The sequence below is a fragment of the Oncorhynchus clarkii genome, chromosome 14 (genome assembly GCF_045791955.1).
Source record: "Oncorhynchus clarkii lewisi isolate Uvic-CL-2024 chromosome 14, UVic_Ocla_1.0, whole genome shotgun sequence".
Taxonomy (NCBI): Eukaryota; Metazoa; Chordata; class Actinopteri; order Salmoniformes; family Salmonidae; genus Oncorhynchus; species Oncorhynchus clarkii.
In genome coordinates, this window is record NC_092160.1 from 31,137,317 (window position 1) to 31,157,734 (window position 20,418).

A 20,418-nucleotide genomic window follows, 5' to 3' on the forward strand; every position below is an offset into this window, starting at 1 on the left:
ATACTGGTGCATAAAGAGTGCAGTTCAAAAAGCTATGCTTGCATCCTAAATGGCAGTATATTCCCTATAGTGCACTACTTGTGACCAGGGCTCAAAAGCAGTGCCCTATATAGGCAATATGGTGCCATTTGGGTGCAGACCCTATCTTTCATCACTTGTAACACATGACTTAACATAGTGGTCATGGTCTTACATGAAACATTCTATAAAGGCATGCATGACTGACACATTTTTGGGGGGTATTTCAAATGAGCTGATGTAGGGTGACTTGAAATAAGTGAATCTTTCATCGTGTGTGCAGTACAGTGGTCCCTTTAAAGTGAGTCAGCATTATTTAAACATCCACCCTCATACCCCTCTATACCCTCACGAGCCACATTAGCCCAAGTAATTATACAGAATACAGCAGCACACACGCCAGGATCCCGCGTTGCCATGGAAACCGAGCCCTACGGAGGTGGTGGTGATGTGTGTGTGCAGCACCAACTTGTGTGTGCGTTTATATCAAACGACAGATCCCCTTCATCTGAGGAGGATGACTGAGAGCTAGGCCCAGCCTCCATTCACTCTCTGTTCCACGTATTAATGCACTATCCTTGCCCAGGTCATTTGAGATAAGACTATGCCCTATTAGCCAACATTATGTGGACAACAGACCCCCCCCACAAGAGTAGTTAGGGATACATGTAGCTAGATGCAGTATTGTAAACTAATGTAAGAGGTATGGTTACATGTAGTTAGATACAGTATTATAAACTAATCTAAGAGATATTTATAATTATAATTACACATAGGCCCATACAACCCTATAAACTAGAACAGGTGTAATTTATTCAATATCACTAGGATTAAAATAGGCTCTTATCAAAGATGAATAAAATGGAAAAAATATATGTCAACACGACATTTTAAATGTGAATAGTTTGCCTCACGTTATGTTTATTTATTGTTTTGAATAGGCCTATACAAACGTGAAAGTAAACTGAAAGTGTGTCGCGGAAGAATAAATCATGATAGGTAACGGTAAGAATCGGATATAGACAATCTTTAGAACGGTTGAGAAATGTTTCGTTTTTTTCCCTCATCGAAGTAATTTAACCGACCCATTTAACTACAACCGTCCGATAATTCGTTACAGTAGCCTATAGCCTCTATGGCAATTTATTGACGATAACAGACGTAACAAGTGAGAAACGTTTACGAACATACGTTTACAAAACTGTTGTAACCTACCAACTTGGTTTCAAAGTTGAAACTCCTCGATACATATCAAACTTCTGGACAAAACGTCATCTTCGAAACAGCTACGGTAAGTAGGGTACAAAAACAGCAGTTGACTTCCCACCCGGTAAACTTTTTGTATCTACGAGTAACGCTGAAATTATGCTGTGGCGAGTTCTACGTCTTTTGACGGTAGGCTAATCTCCTTTTAGTTCAATAAATCTTCCTCAAAACTCTGAAAATGTCAAAAGTTTTCTCTCTGAGTAGAGACTGATGAACACCCTTACCCTTTAAGCTCGAGCAGCAGACAGTGGATCAGCAGCACCGACTGTATGATCAGCAGCCAGGGATTCACACACAGGATCACACACACAGGCTCACCAACACATGCTCACACACACAGGCTCACACACACAAACACACACACACACATTCACACTCACACACACATTCATAGATGTATTGAAACAAATTACCTTGATATACCTAGTTTCCAAAATATGTTGTTTTTATATCAGTTCCTTCTGAAATGTAATTAGTAAACTGCCCACTAGTTAATTTAAGTAGCCAAATAACCTTAGCTATATAATGGTTAAAGTTAAACATACCAGTGCAAATACATGATTGAGTGAAGAGGGGTTTCATTGGCTGGACCCACTTTCAGGAATTGCTTTGAATGTGAAAATCCTTCTATTGAAAGGACACAATGGGACAGAGCACACAGGGGAAACTGGAAGAATTCACAAAAACTAAACAGCTTCAGAATCTTTTAGCTGTGAAAGAGGAGATGGTAGGACAGGTGACTAAATGTCTGTCCTGTTTCTGGCCCATTGTCATCGCATGGCGTTCTCCCTTCTACACAGGAAACAGTGGATCTTACAGCAATGGGGGGACGGGGACGGGGGGGCGATTTGGCTGACAATGGCAGGAAGCCTGTCTGAGTGCATGTAAATATCTGCGTATGTGTCCCGCCCACCTGTGGACCTAAGACCCCTTAGAATGGTCCTGGAGCACCTTGCTATTTAGGAACTGTGTGATTTTTCCTCCATCCTCTTCCTCTGTAACTCTTACTCTACTGTCATCATCCTCTTCCTCTGTAACTCATACTCTACTGTCATCATCCTCTTCCTCTGTAACTCATAATCTACTGTCATCATCCTCTTCCTCTGTAACTCATAATCTACTGTCATCATCCTCTTCCTCTGTAACTCATAATCTACTGTCATCATCACGCCACTCAGGACAGTAACATCCAGGCTCTTTACATGACCCCTTGTTTATCAAGATGACAAAGCTTAAAGGCACAGTGAAGATGTCCTGCCGCGGCGGGGCTGCCGTGGGCTGTAAAACAGGCGCAGGATTGTGGAGAGACCGTTATAGGATAAGAGTCATGAAGTGTTTATGATAGGGTCAAATCACTTGAAAATACTTGAATAGAAAAGTAACATCCTCTTTACATGATAACTTGACAGCCTTCATAATAATAACCTGAAGACTGTACAGATGTAGTATCTTAATTTGATCACCCTGTTACAGGAGAACTTTCGTGCAATGCAGGAAATCTAAAACGTGTAGTGTATTTGAGATTTAAAAAGGCTTCTGAATTTTGTAATTTCACTTTAAAAAAACTAAAAAAGCCTACAAATATTATTAATTATAATCTGCATAATAATTCACATTTCCTGTTGTTGCAGGATTATTTTCCTGCTGTAGTAATCTGTCTCAAATTAAGGTGCTACATATCTGTATTTTATACACACTAAGTGGCAGCAATGTAAGTATTGTAATGTCTGATCCTCCTCTTTCTCAATTCCTTTCTGTTAAATCCCTCATTCACAACCCTGCTTTATGTTTATGGTTAGAAACATTTCTGTCTGAGGCAGCAAGAGCCTTCTCTGTCTCTGCCCGCTGCCACCTGCCTCCTCTCACATTCACTTACTTCCTCACAGAAGCCAGGCAGCTTTCCTGCTGTCCCCTGCAGTCAGACACAATGCAACATCCTGATCCTGGCCTAAAGTTCTCTGTCTCTACTGTGGTCGTCCTCTCAGCCTTCTCAGTCTAGCTCAGGCCTGCCCAGCCCAGACACATTACACCAAACATACACATAGACAGTACATTACACCAAACTCAGCTCAGACATACACTGACTACACACATAGACACAATTTGACGAGTGATTCGATTAATACTTAGAGTGATGGAGAGAGAGAGAGAGAGAGAGAGAGAGAGAGAGAGAGACAGAGAGACAGAGAGAGAGAGAGAGAGAGAGAGAGACAGAGAGAGAGAGAGAGAGAGAGAGAGCGAGAGAGAGAGAGAGAGAGAGAGAGAGAGAGAGACAGAGAGAGACAGAGAGAGAGAGAGAGACAGAGAGAGAGAATGATAGAGAGAGAGAGAGAGAGGCCAGTGTTTGACCAACTTAATCTATAGGTCTACAGTCCCACAGATGTTTGAATTAAAAACATGTTTCAAGGGGAACATTCACAGTGGCGCATAGAAGAGTGCCACTTTGCAAACCCTAGGAGAGTTGGTCCTGTACCTTGACTGTTTGGTGTGTAAGTACACAGTATGCAGGCTAGCTACTGATCTTAGGGTGTTAGAACTGTGTGTGAACATAGCTACTGATCTTAGGGTGTTAGAACTGCGTGTGAACATAGCTACTGATCTTAGGGTGTTAGAACTGCGTGTGAATATAGCTACTGATCTTAGGGTGTTAGAACTGTGTGTGAATATAGCTACTGATCTTAGGGTGTTAGAACTGTGTGTGAATATAGCTACTGATCTTAGGGTGTTAGAACTGTGTGGGAATATAGCTACTGATCTTAGGGTGTTAGAACTGTGTGTGAATATAGCTACTGATCTTAGGGTGTTAGAACTGTGTGTGAACATAGCTACTGATCTTAGGGTGTTAGAACTGTGTGTGAACATAGCTACTGATCTTAGGGTGTTAGAACTGTGTGTGAATATAGCTACTGATCTTAGGGTGTTAGAACTGCGTGTGAACATAGCTACTGATCTTAGCAGTGATGTCATAGGCTTCACATTTTCAGAACAATTGCCGTCTTCCTGTGCTTCCTGTGACATACTCCCGACTGACTGCAGGGATAGATAGAGAGAACTCACACACACACATAGACATACACACACACACACACACACACGCACGCACGCACGCACAAACACACACACACACACACACACACACACACACACACACACACACACACACACACACACACACACAGGACACAGTTAGCTACAAACAGCTATAATTATTTCAGCAGTCATTGTCAACGCCACCGAGGGAAAATAGAGTGTATGAAAAGAAGAGAGAGCGAGGGCAGAACAATAAGAGGGTCAGATATGTTATGTTGTGATAGTCTATTATAAAAGCCTTACTAAGCCTGGGAACATGAGTCACATACCATAGCTAGCTCATTTGAGTGTCATACTGTTTGTTCATACTTGCTTTGGCAGTGACACGTGAACATTTGTGCTGAAATATGTTTCAGGAAGCACATGAATATGACCTGTTTGGACTTGTTAATGTCCTTCTTGGAAAGCTGATAACAGTCATGTAGGCTATTGACAGATTGGTGAAAGGGACATTTGTGTTTTAAGCTTGTTATTGATTTGTGTGAGTTGTAATCTCACACGCACACGGTCTGGATATAAAATATATACGGTAGAGGAGGGTTAGATATAATTACACTGACATTCTTCACATTCCCTCAGGTTTGCATCCCAAATGACTCCCTATTCCCTATATTCAGTAGTCCACTACTTTTGACCAGGACCCATAAGTAGAGCACTATGTAGGGAATATATAGGGTGCCATTTGGGACGTAGACCAGATCTACATTCTTCCCCTGGCCTAGCTGCTCATGGCCCCATCACTGCCCCAGCCAACACACACACATATCACTGCTAACCCTAACCCTAACCCCAACCCCAACCCCAACCCTAACCCTATCCCCAACCCTAACCCTAAACCTAACCCTATCCCCAACCCTAACCCTAAACCTAACCCTAAACCTAACCCTAACCCGTACCCTAACCCTATCCCCAACCCTAACCCTAAACCTAACCCTATCCCCAACCCTAACCCTAAACCCAACCCTAACCCTAACCCTATCCCCAACCCTAACCCTAAACCTAACCCTAAACCTAACCCTAACCCGTACCCTAACCCTATCCCCAACCCTAACCCTAAACCTAACCCTATCCCCAACCCTAACCCTAAACCCAACCCTAACCCTAACCCTATCCCCAACCCTAACCCCAACCCTAACCCTATCCCCAAACCTAAACCTAAACCTAACCTAAACCTAACCCACTGACACAAGTCTTGTTTCTTATCTGCTTAAAACAGTGATGTGAGAGGAGTTTTAGAATCTTTGCATGTTGTCTGCACAGACTCACATGCACATCATACCCATCACAACATCACTTTTAGAGTGCGAGGAATGTTTAATGAGGACTCAGAGGGAGTTATGTCGTGGTGACAGTGGGTGGAGAGGGCCAAGCTCTGCTATCTACCTATCTAGAGGAGGGAGAGGAAGAGGAAGAGAAGAGAGAGGAAGGTGAGAAAAAAGAGAGGAAGAGGAAAAGGAACAGAGGGGGAGCGAGAGAGAGCCTGAGAATGACATAGAGAGGATGACAGAGAGAGAGAGAGAGAGTATTTTAACCATTTGTACATCGTTACAACACTTTATATATACATAATGTGACATTTGTAATGTCTTTTTATTTTGTAACTTCTTTGAGTGAAATGTTTACTGTTCATTTTTATTGTTTATTTCACTTTTGTATATTATCTACCTCACTTGCTTTGTTTGGCAATGTAAACATATGTTTCCCATGCCAATAAAGCCCCTTGAATTGAATTGAGAGAGAGAGCCTGGGAACGCCAGAGAGAGGAAGACGGCGACAGAGGAAAAAGAGAGAGAAAGAGAGAGGAAGGCGGAGACAGAGGAAAAAAAGAGAGAGAGAGAGAGAGAGAGAGAAAGGAAGACAGAGACAGAGGAAAAAGAGAGAGAGAGAAAGGGAGAGAGAAAGAGAGAGAGAGAGAGAGAGAGAGAGAGCCCGAGAACAACAGAGATAGGAAGACAGAGATGGAGGGAAAAGAGAGAGGGAGAGAGAGTTCTTAGCACTATCAGTAGAAATCTCAAAACAGGAAGGCCAGCCCCAGTAAACAAGAGCAGCAGAAGAGGAGCACAGTTCTACTTCCTGTCCCAACTACAGAGGAAACAACAGATTTTTTAGGAATTCTAATCGGGACCATTACACTCTAGCAACCCACTTCTACTGGCCCTTCTCTCTTCTCTTAATAACATAACTATCAGGACTGCCTTCTGGCATTATACAACGTCTTAGCAACTCATCTTTATGTAGTCTAATAGGCATTGTGTTGTTTGTTGAATGGTGTCCTGACTTTCAGTGTTGAGTCTGTTTCTGTTCAGTTGTGTGTGTAGTCTCCCTCTCTGTGGCAGCCAGGAGTGTGATTGGTGTGTTTGGGGATGTGGGGCAGATGTTTATCCCAGTCCTGGGTTGTTAACTTCTCTCTAGTCATCTGGCCCTCCATCTCCATATTCCCTGCTCTGGGACTTGATCAGACCTGGCCTGTGGCTGGGTTAGGATGCGGCTGGGTTAGGCTGGGGCTGGACTGGGTTAGGCTGGGGCTGGACTGGACCTTGACCTGGCCTGGGGCTGGGTTATGCTGGGGATAGACTGGGTTAGGCTGGGCCAGGCTGGGCCTGTGTTAGGCTAAGGCTGGGTTAGGCAGGGGCTGGACTGGACCTTGGCCTGGCCTGGGCTGGGCTGGGGCTGAGTTAGGCTGGGCTGGACTGGGTTAGGCTGGGGATAGACTGGGCCAGGCTGGGGCTGGACTGGGTTAGGCTGGGGCTGGACTGGGTTAGGCTGGATCTAGGCTGGGCCTTGATCTGGCCAAGGGCTGGGTTAGGATGGGTTCTGGACTGGGTTAGGCTGGGGCTAGGCTGGGTTAGGCTGTGGCTGGGTTAGGCTGGGGCTGGACTGGGTTAGGCTGGGGCTAGGCTGGGTTAGGCTGTGGCTGGGTTAGGCTGGGGTTGGACTGGGTTAGGCTGGGGCTAGGCTGGGTTAGGCTGGGGCGGCCTAAGTTTGTGGGTCAACACTGTTTCCTCTCTTCCTAGTGTTTGTGTCTTGTCAGATATCTATCATCCTGGTAAGACTTTTCTTTAGTAACTACCAGAGCCATAAGGATAAGGAGTTTTCTGCATTATGATGCATTTACATGACACTTCAACATTCTATGGCAGCCATGTTAGCGCCCCATTAACATTAGCGCCTCATTAACATTTACGCCCCATTAACATGATTGCCCCCGCAGTAACATTAGCACACCATTAACATTTGCACACCATTAACATTAGCGCCTCATTAACATTAGCATCTCTTTAACATTGCATGGGGAATATTACAATGATGCTACATGTAGGCAAACTGCATGTCTGGAATTAATACAATATGGAGAATTCTAAAAGTTAGCCCAACTCTGTAAATAAACAGTAGGAAGCAGATTGTACAGTCAACTTTCCTGCCAGCTATGGTGACATGATGCAGCAGACAGTTCTCTAAAATCTTTAGATGCAGTCTACCGTAGCGCACTTCGCTTCATCACAGGTGACAGGTTTAATACCTATCTCTCCGCATCCTGTATCAGAAGGTCTGCTGGTCCTCATTATTCCCTTTTTGTTTACAAAACTCCTCTGCACAAGCTTCTAACATACGTGGACATGCCTTCAAATGAGTGGATTCGGCTATGTCAGACACCCGTTGCTGACAGGTGTTTAAAATAGGGCACACAGCCATGCAACCTCCCTAGACAAACACTGGTAGTAGAATGGACTTACTGAAGAGCTCAGTGACTTTCAACGTAGGCAAACTGTATGTCTAGAATTAAAACAGTCTGAAAACTGCGAAAAGTTAGCCCAACTCTGTAAATCAAATCAAATCAAAGTTTATTTGTCACGTGCTCTGAATACAACAGGTGTAGACCTTACAGTGAAAAACTTACTTACAGGCTCTAACCAATAGTGCAAAAAACGGTATTAGGTGAACAATAGGTAGGTAAAGAAATAAAAACAACAGTAAAAAGACAGGCTATATACAGTAGCGAGGCTATAAAAGTAGCGAGCCTACATACAGACACTGGTTGGTCGGCCCAATTGAGGTAGCATGTACATAAATGTATAGTTAAAGTGACTATGCATATAAGATAAACAGAGAGTAGCAGCAGCGTAAAAAGAGGGGTTGGGGAGGCACACAATGCAAATAGTCCGGGTAGCCATTTGATTACCTGTTCAGGAGTCTTATGGCTTGGGGGTAAAAACTGTTGAGAAGCCTTTTTGTCCTAGACTTGGCACTCCGGTACCGCTTGCCATGCGGTAGTAGAGAGAACAGTCTATGACTGGGGTGGCTGGGTTCTTTGACCATTGTTAGGGCTTTCCTCTGACACCGCCTGGTGTAGAGGTCCTGGATGGCAGGCAGCTTAGCCCCAGTGATGTACTGGGCCGTACGCACTACCCTCTGTAGTGCCTTGCGGTCAGAGGCCGAGCGGTTGCCGTACCAGGCAGTGACGCAACCAGTAGGAAGCAGATTGTACAGTCAACTTTCCTGCCAGCTCTTGACTATGGTGACACCAGAATGCAGAAGACAGTTCTCTGAAACCTTTGGATGCAGTCTACCATAGCGCACTTTGCTTCATCATGGCCCTGTCCGGGGGTATCGTCAGACGGGGCCACAGTGTCTCCCGACCCCTCCTGTCTCATCCTTCAGTATTTATGCCGCAATAGTTTATGTGTCGGGGGGCTAGGGTCAGTCTGTTATATCTGGAGTATTTCTCCAAATTTAAGTATGCTCTCTCTAATTCTCTCTCTTTCTTCTTCTCTTTCTTTCTTTCTTTCTTTCTTTCTTTCTTTCTTTCTTTCTTTCTTTCTTTCTTTCTTTCTTTCTTTCTTTCTTTCGGAGGAGGACCTGAGCCCTAGGACCATGCCTCAGGACTACCTGGCCTGGTGACTCCTTGCTGTCTCCAGTCCTGTGTGTCACTGCAGTCCACCTGGCCGTGCTGCTGCTCCAGTTTCAACTGTTCTGCCTGCAGCTATGGAACCCTGACCTGTTCATCAGATGTGCTACCTGTCCCAGACCTGCTGTTTTCAACTCTCTAGAGACAGCAGGAGTGGTAGAGATACTCTGAATGATCGGCTATGAAAAGCCAACTGACATTTACTACTGAGGTGCTGACCTGTTGCACCCTCTACAACCACTGTGATTATTATTATTTGACTCTGCTGGACATTTGAACATCTAGGCCATGTTCTGTTATAATCTCCACCCGGCACAGCGAGAAGAGGACTGGCAACACCTCATAGGGGTTGACTGCAGTAGTAATGGTAGTGACTGTTTATAATTACAGTAGTGGTAGAGTCTGGTTATATTTACTGTAGTTGTAGTGACTAGTTATAATTACTGTAGTGGTAGAGTCTGCAGTAGTAATGGTAGTGACTGGTTATAATTACAGTAGTTGTGTCTGCAGTAGTAATGGTAGTGACTGGTTATAGTAGTAGCAGTTGTGTCTGCAGTAGTAATGGTAGTGACTGGTTATAGTTATAGTAGTAGCAGTTGTGTCTGCAGTAGTAATGGTGGTGACTGGTTATAGTTATAGTAGTATCAGTTGTGTCTGTAGTAGTAATGGTGGTGATAGTTATACTAGTGGTTGTGACTGCAGTAGAAGTGGTAGTGACTGATGATAGTTATAGTAATGGTAGTGACTGGTTATAGTTATAGTAGTGGTAGTGACTGGTGATAGTTATAGTAGTGGTAGTGTTTGCAGTAGTAATGGTAGTGACTGGTTATAGTTATAATAGTGGTAGTGACTGATGATAGTTATAGTAATGGTAGTGACTGGTGATAGTTATAGTAGTGGTAGTGACTGGTGATAGTTATAGTAGTGGTAGTGTTTGCAGTAGTAATGGTAGTGACTGGTTATAGTTATAGTAGTGGTAGTGACTGGTTATAGTTATAATAGTGGTACTGACTGGTTATAGTTATAGTATTAGTAGTGTCTGCAGTAGAAATGGTACTGACTGGTTATAGTTATAATAGTGGTACTGACTGGTTATAGTTATAATAGTCGTAGTGACTGGTTATAGTTATAATAGTGGTAGTGTCTGGTTATAGTTATAATAGTGGTAGTGACTGGTTATAGTTATAATAGTGGTACTGACTGGTTATAGTTATAATAGTGGTAGTGACTGGTTATAGTTATAGTAGTGGTAGTGACTGGTTATAGTTATAATAGTGGTACTGACTGGTTATAGTTATAATAGTGGTACTGACTGGTTATAGTTATAATAGTGGTACTGACTGGTTATAGTTATAGTATTAGTAGTGTCTGCAGTAGTAATGGTACTGACTGGTTATAGTTATAATAGTGGTACTGACTGGTTATAGTTATAATAGTGGTACTGACTAGTTATAGTTATAATAGTGGTACTGACTGGTTCTAGTTATAATAGTGGTACTGACTGGTTATAGTTATAATAGTGGTACTGACTGGTTATAGTTATAATAGTGGTACTGACTGGTTATAGTTATAATAGTGGTACTGACTGGTTATAGTTATAGTATTAGTAGTGTCTGCAGTAGTAATGGTACTGACTGGTTATAGTTATAATAGTGGTACTGACTGGTTATAGTTATAATAGTGGTACTGACTGGTTATAGTTATAGTATTAGTAGTGTCTGCAGTAGTAATGGTACTGACTGGTTATAGTTATAATAGTGGTACTGACTGGTTATAGTTATAGTAGTGGTACTGACTGGTTATAGTTATAGTATTAGTAGTGTCTGCAGTAGTAATGGTAGTGACTGGTTATAGTTATAATAGTGGTACTGACTGGTTATAGTTATAATAGTGGTACTGACTGGTTATAGTTATAATAGTGGTACTGACTGGTTATAGTTATAATAGTGGTAGTGACTGGTTATAGTTATAATAGTGGTAGTGACTGGTTATAGTTATAATAGTGGTACTGACTGGTTATAGTTATAATAGTGGTACTGACTGGTTATAGTTATAATAGTGGTAGTGACTGGTTATAGTTATAGTAGTGGTAGTGACTGGTTATAGTTATAATAGTGGTACTGACTGGTTATAGTTATAATAGTGGTACTGACTGGTTATAGTTATAATAGTGGTACTGACTGGTTATAGTTATAATAGTGGTACTGACTGGTTATAGTTATAGTATTAGTAGTGTCTGCAGTAGTAATGGTACTGACTGGTTATAGTTATAATAGTGGTACTGACTGGTTATAGTTATAATAGTGGTACTGACTGGTTATAGTTATAGTATTAGTAGTGTCTGCAGTAGTAATGGTACTGACTGGTTATAGTTATAATAGTGGTACTGACTGGTTATAGTTATAATAGTGGTACTGACTGGTTATAGTTATAATAGTGGTAGTGACTGGTTATAGTTATAATAGTGGTAGTGACTGGTTATAGTTATAATAGTGGTACTGACTGGTTATAGTTATAATAGTGGTAGTGACTGGTTATAGTTATAGTAGTGGTAGTGACTGGTTATAGTTATAATAGTGGTACTGACTGGTTATAGTTATAGTATTAGTGGTAGTAGAAATGGTACTGACTGGTTATAGTTATAATAGTGGTACTGACTGGTTATAGTTATAGTATTAGTAGTGTCTGCAGTAGAATAGTTATAATAGTGGTACTGACTGGTTATAGTTATAATAGTGGTACTGACTGGTTATAGTTATAATAGTGGTACTGTTGGTTATAGTTATAATAGTGGTAGTGTCTGGTTATAGTTATAATAGTGGTACTGACTGGTTATAGTTATAATAGTGGTACTGACTGGTTATAGTTATAATAGTGGTAGTGACTGGTTATAGTTATAGTAGTGGTAGTGACTGGTTATAGTTATAATAGTGGTACTGACTGGTTATAGTTATAATAGTGGTACTGACTGGTTATAGTTATAATAGTGGTACTGACTGGTTATAGTTATAGTATTAGTAGTGTCTGCAGTAGTAATGGTACTGAGTGGTTATAGTTATAATAGTGGTACTGACTGGTTATAGTTATAATAGTGGTACTGACTAGTTATAGTTATAATAGTGGTACTGACTGGTTATAGTTATAATAGTGGTACTGACTGGTTATAGTTATAATAGTGGTACTGACTGGTTATAGTTATAATAGTGGTACTGACTGGTTATAGTTATAATAGTGGTACTGACTGGTTATAGTTATAATAGTATTAGTAGTGTCTGCAGTAGTAATGGTACTGACTGGTTATAGTTATAATAGTGGTACTGACTGGTTATAGTTATAATAGTGGTACTGACTGGTTATAGTTATAGTATTAGTAGTGTCTGCAGTAGTAATGGTACTGACTGGTTATAGTTATAATAGTGGTACTGACTGGTTATAGTTATAGTAGTGGTACTGACTGGTTATAGTTATAGTATTAGTAGTGTCTGCAGTAGTAATGGTAGTGACTGGTTATAGTTATAATAGTGGTACTGACTGGTTATAGTTATAATAGTGGTACTGACTGGTTATAGTTATAATAGTGGTACTGACTGGTTATAGTTATAATAGTGGTAGTGACTGGTTATAGTTATAATAGTGGTAGTGACCGGTTATAGTTATAATAGTGGTACTGACTGGTTATAGTTATAATAGTGGTACTGACTGGTTATAGTTATAATAGTGGTAGTGACTGGTTATAGTTATAGTAGTGGTAGTGACTGGTTATAGTTATAATAGTGGTACTGACTGGTTATAGTTATAATAGTGGTACTGACTGGTTATAGTTATAATAGTGGTACTGACTGGTTATAGTTATAATAGTGGTACTGACTGGTTATAGTTATAGTATTAGTAGTGTCTGCAGTAGTAATGGTACTGACTGGTTATAGTTATAATAGTGGTACTGACTGGTTATAGTTATAATAGTGGTACTGACTGGTTATAGTTATAGTATTATAGTAGTGGTACTGCAGTAGTAATGGTACTGACTGGTTATAGTTATAATAGTGGTACTGACTGGTTATAGTTATAATAGTGGTACTGACTGGTTATAGTTATAATAGTGGTAGTGACTGGTTATAGTTATAATAGTGGTAGTGACTGGTTATAGTTATAATAGTGGTACTGACTGGTTATAGTTATAATAGTGGTAGTGACTGGTTATAGTTATAATAGTGGTAGTGACTGGTTATAGTTATAATAGTGGTACTGACTGGTTATAGTTATAATAGTGGTACTGACTGGTTATAGTTATAATAGTGGTACTGACTGGTTATAGTTATAGTATTAGTAGTGTCTGCAGTAGTAATGGTACTGACTGGTTATAGTTATAATAGTGGTACTGACTGGTTATAGTTATAATAGTGGTACTGACTGGTTATAGTTATAGTTATAATAGTGGTACTGACTGGTTCTAGTTATAATAGTGGTACTGACTGGTTATAGTTATAATAGTGGTACTGACTGGTTATAGTTATAATAGTGGTACTGACTGGTTATAGTTATAATAGTGGTACTGACTGGTTATAGTTATAGTATTAGTAGTGTCTGCAGTAGTAATGGTACTGACTGGTTATAGTTATAATAGTGGTACTGACTGGTTATAGTTATAATAGTGGTACTGACTGGATATAGTTATAGTATTAGTAGTGTCTGCAGTAGTAATGGTACTGACTGGTTATAGTTATAATAGTGGTACTGACTGGTTATAGTTATAGTAGTGGTACTGACTGGTTATAGTTATAGTATTAGTAGTGTCTGCATAGTATAATAGTGGTAGGTGACTGGTTATAGTTATAATAGTGGTACTGACTGGTTATAGTTATAATAGTGGTACTGACTGGTTATAGTTATAATAGTGGTACTGACTGGTTATAGTTATAATAGTGGTAGTGACTGGTTATAGTTATAATAGTGGTAGTGACTGGTTATAGTTATAATAGTGGTACTGACTGGTTATAGTTATAATAGTGGTACTGACTGGTTATAGTTATAATGTGGTAGTGACTGGTTATAGTTATAGTAGTGGTAGTGACTGGTTATAGTTATAATAGTGGTACTGACTGGTTATAGTTATAATAGTGGTACTGACTGGTTATAGTTATAATAGTGGTAGTGACTGGTTATAGTTATAATAGTGGTACTGACTGGTTATAGTTATAATAGTGGTAGTGACTGGTTATAGTTATAATAGTGGTAGTGACTGGTTATAGTTATAATAGTGGTAGTGACTGGTTATAGTTATAATAGTGGTACTGACTGGTTATAGTTATAATAGTGGTACTGACTGGTTATAGTTATAATAGTGGTACTGACTGGTTATAGTTATAGTATTAGTAGTGTCTGCAGTAGTAATGGTACTGACTGGTTATAGTTATAATAGTGGTACTGACTGGTTATAGTTATAATAGTGGTACTGACTGGTTATAGTTATAGTATTAGTAGTGTCTGCAGTAGTAATGGTACTGACTGGTTATAGTTATAATAGTGGTACTGACTGGTTATAGTTATAATAGTGGTACTGACTGGTTATAGTTATAATAGTGGTAGTGACTGGTTATAGTTATAATAGTGGTAGTGACTGGTTATAGTTATAATAGTGGTACTGACTGGTTATAGTTATAATAGTGGTAGTGACTGGTTATAGTTATAATAGTGGTACTGACTGGTTATAGTTATAATAGTGGTAGTGACTGGTTATAGTTATAATAGTGGTACTGACTGGTTATAGTTATAATAGTGGTAGTGACTGGTTATAGTTATAATAGTGGTAGTGACTGGTTATAGTTATAATAGTGGTACTGACTGGTTATAGTTATAATAGTGGTACTGACTGGTTATAGTTATAATAGTGGTAGTGACTGGTTATAGTTATAATAGTGGTACTGACTGGTTATAGTTATAGTATTAGTAGTGTCTGCAGTAGAAATGGTACTGACTGGTTATAGTTATAATAGTGGTAGTGACTGGTTATAGTTATAGTAGTGGTAGTGACTGGTTATAGTTATAATAGTGGTACTGACTGGTTATAGTTATAATAGTGGTACTGACTGGTTATAGTTATAATAGTGGTAGTGACTGGTTATAGTTATAATAGTGGTACTGACTGGTTATAGTTATAATAGTGGTAGTGACTGGTTATAGTTATAATAGTGGTAGTGACTGGTTATAGTTATAATAGTGGTAGTGACTGGTTATAGTTATAATAGTGGTACTGACTGGTTATAGTTATAGTATTAGTAGTGTCTGCAGTAGTAATGGTACTGACTGGTTATAGTTATAATAGTGGTACTGACTGGTTATAGTTATAATAGTGGTACTGACTGGTTATAGTTATAATAGTGGTACTGACTGGTTATAGTTATAATAGTGGTAGTGACTGGTTATAGTTATAATAGTGGTAGTGACTGGTTATAGTTATAATAGTGGTACTGACTGGTTATAGTTATAATAGTGGTACTGACTGGTTATAGTTATAATAGTGGTACTGACTGGTTATAGTTATAATAGTGGTACTGACTGGTTATAGTTATAGTATTAGTAGTGTCTGCAGTAGTAATGGTACTGACTGGTTATAGTTATAATAGTGGTACTGACTGGTTATAGTTATAATAGTGGTACTGACTGGTTATAGTTATAGTATTAGGAGTGTCTGCAGTAGTAATGGTACTGACTGGTTATAGTTATAATAGTGGTACTGACTGGTTATAGTTATAATAGTGGTACTGACTGGTTATAGTTATAATAGTGGTAGTGACTGGTTATAGTTATAATAGTGGTAGTGACTGGTTATAGTTATAATAGTGGTACTGACTGGTTATAGTTATAATAGTGGTAGTGACTGGTTATAGTTATAATAGTGGTACTGACTGGTTATAGTTATAATAGTGGTAGTGACTGGTTATAGTTATAATAGTGGTACTGACTGGTTATAGTTATAATAGTGGTAGTGACTGGTTATAGTTATAATAGTGGTAGTGACTGGTTATAGTTATAATAGTGGTACTGACTGGTTATAGTTATAATAGTGGTACTGACTGGTTATAGTTATAATAGTGGTACTGACTGGTTATAGTTATAATAGTGGTAGTGACTGGTTATAGTTATAATAGTGGTACTGACTGGTTATAGTTATAATAGTGGTAGTGACTGGTTATAGTTATAATAGTGGTAGTGACTGGTTATAGTTATAATAGTGGTACTGACTGGTTATAGTTATAATAGTGGTACTGACTGGTTATAGTTATAATAGTGGTACTGACTGGTTATAGTTATAATAGTGGTAGTGACTGGTTATAGTTATAATAGTGGTACTGACTGGTTATAGTTATAGTATTAGTAGTGTCTGCAGTAGTAATGGTACTGACTGGTTATAGTTATAATAGTGGTACTGACTGGTTATAGTTATAATAGTGGTACTGACTGGTTATAGTTATAATAGTGGTAGTGACTGGTTATAGTTATAATAGTGGTAGTGACTGGTTATAGTTATAATAGTGGTAGTGACTGGTTATAGTTATAATAGTGGTACTGACTGGTTATAGTTATAATAGTGGTAGTGTCTGTTTTGTGCTGTGTTTATTTACATCATTTTGACATGTCATTTTAACAACAAGCACGAGGTCGATTCTCTGCAGGGTTGGCTGCGATCTTGTGGGCTATTGTGATGTCAACCATGTGCCAAATGTGTTCCACATGACATCATCATTGTGTCTGACACAGTAGACATTAGATAATTTATTTTGATATACTAATCATTCAAACAGGTCCTGGATGTCATCTGAATCGTCTCCTGTATTCACACTCATGGTAGGTTACATTGATTGTTTTCAATGGCACATTTTGAGTAATATGGTATGAAGTCATTCACAATGCAATTAAAATGGTATGATAAAACAATGTATAAAAAAAAAGTGAACATATCCAGGCTCTTGTTGCTATATTTTTACTGTCAAAATATCTCTTAAGAATTGCATTTTTAATTTGTTCAGTCTACATTATAAGACTAAGCATTTGAAGCTGCTTGGGGAATGGAGTGAATTGCGATCGAATAGGAAACCAATCAGATCGAAGATCCTTGGTGAAGACCTCTTTTACTATTATTTCTGTCCTGTATCAACAGCTCGAATTCAATGTCGTCATTCTCTGCTCTCCAGGTCCAACTTTCAGAACAGTGTTTCATTCCCTGTTTTTTTCCATGTTTTCTTTCAACATGCCTTGATGAAGTTATTTAGTAATGTAGGCCTACTGCCTTGCGCGTGGGACGACGCATTCAATACAATAGGAGTTTATTGGTCAGTCTCTTTTGTGACTGTGTGATGTGGAAGGTAGTAGGTAGTAGGATTCTCTGTGTCTTCGTTGTCCACCCATTTCACAATTCCCTGCCTATTGTAGTCCTGGAAACCTGTGTTATACTTGTCATGCAGTGAGTAGTATGTTGGATTGTAACTTTATTAAAAAAACGTTGTTTATGACTCACTCTCATAAAAAAAGGTTCCAACTTCCATATAGAACCAAAAAGGGATCTGTCGCATGCTTCATATTTAAAACCCTTAACAATTATATATAGAACCTCTTTATAGGGTTCTTTGATCAGAACCCTAGGGGTTCTTCTTAACTGAAGCAAAATTGGTTCCATATAGAACCGTAGTAATGGTACTACGATGAGTTATGGCTACTAATAAATAGTAACATTTCTAGCTAAGAATATAATGTTTTAAACAATTAATTAACGGACAAAAAGAATGCCAGTATAGTTTTGAGATCATTATATGCAAACATAGTTTGAAAATATGCAATGGTGACCAGGGAGGAATCTTTGTTTGAATGATGGCCCGCATCAATCTTGATATCAACTCTGGCTGACTTCTTAATGGAACAGTAGCCTATGGGTTGTTGCCTGGCTGATTCCTAAGAAGAATATAGCAGCAAAAACATGAGTTCATCGTCAGAAATAGGCCCAGATTAAGATAAGGGATCTAGTTTTTGTTGTCATCCATGTCTAAATATGTCTAAATAATTGTTTTACCTTTTCTTTTGTATTTGGGATGCTTGAACTTCTCTATAGCTTGGTGTTAATGGACCTTTGTCTAGAGCAGTTTTGCACTGTAAAGGAATGGAGAAGTCAGTGGTCTTACTCAGAAATGTAATACTGTATATTATGGATATATTTGCCTAATGCTACTCCCACATTCAATTAATTACAAAGTTAATGTAAACTTAACTATGTTGCAAATATTGAGAGTGAAACACTATTTTATTATATGGTTAAGGATGGTTCGATAATTGTCACGTTCTGACCTTTATTTCCTTTGTTTTGTCTTTATTTAGTATGGTCAGGGCGTGAGTTGGGGTGGGCAGTCTATGTGTGTTTTTCTATGTATGGTTTTGAGTTCAGCCTAGTATGGTTCTCAATCAGAGGCAGGTGTCGTTAGTTGTCTCTGATTGAGAATCATACTTAGGTAGCCTGGGTTTCACTTTTGAGTTGTGGGTGTTTGTTTCCGTGTGAGTGTTTGTTGCCACACGGTTCTGTTTCGGTTTTGTTCGTTTCACGTTTATTGTTTTGTAGTGTTCAGTTTATGTCTTTAAATAAACGTTATGGACACTTACCACGCTGCGCATTGGTCCTCCGATCCTTCTCACTTCTCCTCCTCAGAAGAGGAAGAGGAATGCCGTTACAATAATAGTAAAGGATGGTTAGATAATAGTGAAGGAGGGTTAGATAATAGTAAAGGAGGGTTAGATAATAGTAAAGGAGGGTTAGATAATAGTAAAGGAGGGTTAGATAATAGTGAAGGAGGGTTAGATAATAGTGTAGGGCGGTTAGATAATAGTGAAGGAGGGTTAGATAATAGTAAAGGAGGGTTAGATAATAGTGAAGGAGGGTTAGATAATAGTAAAGGAGGGTTAGATAATAGTGAAGGGGTGTTAGATAATAGTAAAGGAGGGTTAGATAATAGTGAAGGGCAGTTAGATAATAGTAAAGGAGGGTTAGATAATAGTGAAGGAGGGTTAGATAATAGTAAAGGAGGGTTAGATAATAGTGAAGGGGTGTTAGATAATAGTAAAGGAGGGTTAGATAATAGTGAAGGGCAGTTAGATAATAGTAAAGGAGGGTTAGATAATAGTGAAGGGGTGTTAGATAATAGTAAAGGAGGGTTAGATAATAGTGAAGGGCAGTTAGATAATAGTAAAGGAGGGTTAGATAATAGTGAAGGAGGGTTAGATAATAGTAAAGGAGGGTTAGATAATAGTGAAGGGCAGTTAGATAATAGTGAAGGGCAGTTAGAAAGTAGTGAATGGTTGTCATTTTGGGGGCAGCAAGTAGCCTAGTGGTTAAGAGCATTGGGTCAGTAACTGAAAGGTCGCTGGTTCAAAAACCCCAGCTGACTAGTTGAAAAATCTATCGATGTGCCCTTGAGTAAGGTACTTAACTCCAATTGCTCCTGTAAGTGGCTCTGGATAAGAGCATCTGCTAAATCAGTAAAATGTAAAAATCTAATTGTAAACAGAATGGTAATACTACGGTGGATTTATACAATCCAATGGATGCTCCATATCATGGGACCACTGACATTGTTTTTACACTTCCAGCATTTTAATGAAAGGGTTGTTCTCAATGATGATCAGTCGTTATAGGTGCACACACAAGCTTAATTACAGACGGAAGACCATTGCACATTTCAAGTGAAAAGTTTTATTTTCAAAACTCTTCAAAAAATGTCTATGCATTTGGTCTTACAGGTCATTCAAATATGTTCTATACAATAAACCTCAAAAGTAGTTTTCAAAAGGCTTGGTTTGAATAAGACTGTAGTGGAGAAGTGTACCGTTAATTAATCAAGTACTTATTGTCAGATGGAATTGAATGCGGATACATGGTGGGGGTCGTGTCATGTATCCGGGTTAGATGGGATGTAAACATGCATTTGATGTGCCATCTTAGAATACATCATGTATAGTGTGTTTGTGTGTGATTCCATAATATTATATAATGTTAGTGAAACAGTGAGATGCTACAGTAGGATAATTGATGAAGTGGTATTGTCGTTACTCTTCTTCCACATGTGGACAGTCCGTAGCCCATTCCTGCAGTCAAGTGA

The 20,418-nt window shown here is 39.1% G+C and overlaps 1 protein-coding gene across 22 annotated transcripts in view; it reads right to left on the reverse strand.

Moving 5' to 3' along the window:
- LOC139366508 (uncharacterized) overlaps positions 1–1,608 on the reverse strand; it is a 105,791-nt gene extending 104,183 nt beyond the window's left edge. For 11 of the 22 annotated variants that reach the window (XM_071104051.1, XM_071104050.1, XM_071104049.1 and 8 more), the window contains exon 1: positions 1,234–1,486. The gene's annotated coding sequence lies outside the window, so the exon portion shown is untranslated. Of the gene's footprint in view, positions 1–1,233 lie in introns of all 22 variants that reach the window. The other 11 variants (XM_071104048.1, XM_071104064.1, XM_071104069.1 and 8 more) reach the window with 4 other exon arrangements.
- Between the last annotated feature and the right edge of the window lie 18,810 nt (positions 1,609–20,418).